This window comes from Rhea americana, unplaced genomic scaffold (genome assembly GCF_003343005.1).
Source record: "Rhea americana isolate MKP2758 unplaced genomic scaffold, rheAme1 scaffold_2048, whole genome shotgun sequence".
In the NCBI taxonomy this organism is placed as follows: Eukaryota; Metazoa; Chordata; class Aves; order Rheiformes; family Rheidae; genus Rhea; species Rhea americana.
The window spans coordinates 1-1,077 of NW_028186204.1; the positions used below are offsets into that span (position 1 = coordinate 1).

Here is a 1,077-nt window from a genome sequence, read left to right on the forward strand (position 1 = left end):
TAATAACAACAGTAATAACAGCAATAATAAAAACCAAGTGAACAAACAAAGCTCAGTCCTGGTACGAGACACAGCAGGAGTCATTTGTGGAGAGCAATGGCAATTTAGCAACAGCTGAAAMATGTCCATGAAATCACTTTCCTCAGGGCATCCTTGAGCTCCTTGTTCCTCATGCTGTAGATGAGGGGGTTCACGGTTGGAGGCACCACTGAGTACAGAACTGCCACCACCAGATCCAGAGTTGGGGAAGAGAGGGAGGGGGGCTTCAGGTAGGCAAACAGGCCAGTACTGACAAACAGGGAGACCACAGCCAGGTGCGGAAGGCACATGGAAAAGGCTTTGTGCCGGCCCTGCTCAGAGGGGATCCTCAGCACAGCGGTGGATCTGCACGTAGGACAGCACAATGAAAATGAAACACCCAAAGGCTAAACACAGACTAACCACAATAAGTCCAACTTCCCTGAGGTACGAGTGTGAGAAGGAGAGCTTGAGGATCTGGGGAATCTCACAGAAGAACTGATCCACTGTGTTGCCTTGGCAGAGAGGTATGGAGAATGTGTTGGCAGTGTGCAGGAGAGCATTGAGAAACCCACCGGTCCAGGCAGCTGCTGCCATTTTGACACAAGCTCTGCTGCCCATGAGTGTGCTGTAGTGCAGGGGTGTGCAGATGGCAACGTAGCAGTCATAGGCCATGACTGTGAGAAGACAATACTCTCCTCCTAACAAGAAGAAAAATAGAAAGACTTGAGCAGCACATCCTGAGTAGGAAATGGCCAGGATTTAGGGACAGTGGTGGAGATGGAGCCAAGGTCGAGGAGGGCAAGGTTGAATAGGAAGAAGTACATGGGGGTGTGGAGGCGGTGGTCACAGGCTACAGCTGTGATGATGAGGCTGTTGCCCAGGAGGGCAGCCAGGTAGATGCCCAGGAAGAGCGAGAAGTGCAGGAGCTTCAGCTCCCGAGTGTCTGCAAATGCCAGGAGGAGGAACTCACTGAGGGAGCTGTGGTTGGACATTGGCTCTGTCTTGGTTCCGGGCACTGTTCAAGGAGGAAAAGGCATTGACAAGTTAGAACAGGCT

At 51.7% G+C, this 1,077-nt stretch overlaps 1 pseudogene; it reads right to left on the reverse strand.

Annotated features, from left to right (window-relative positions):
- Nucleotides 1-80: 80 nt before the first annotated feature.
- LOC146596241 (olfactory receptor 14J1-like) lies at nt 81-1,064 on the reverse strand (annotated as a pseudogene).
- Nucleotides 1,065-1,077: the final 13 nt, after the last annotated feature.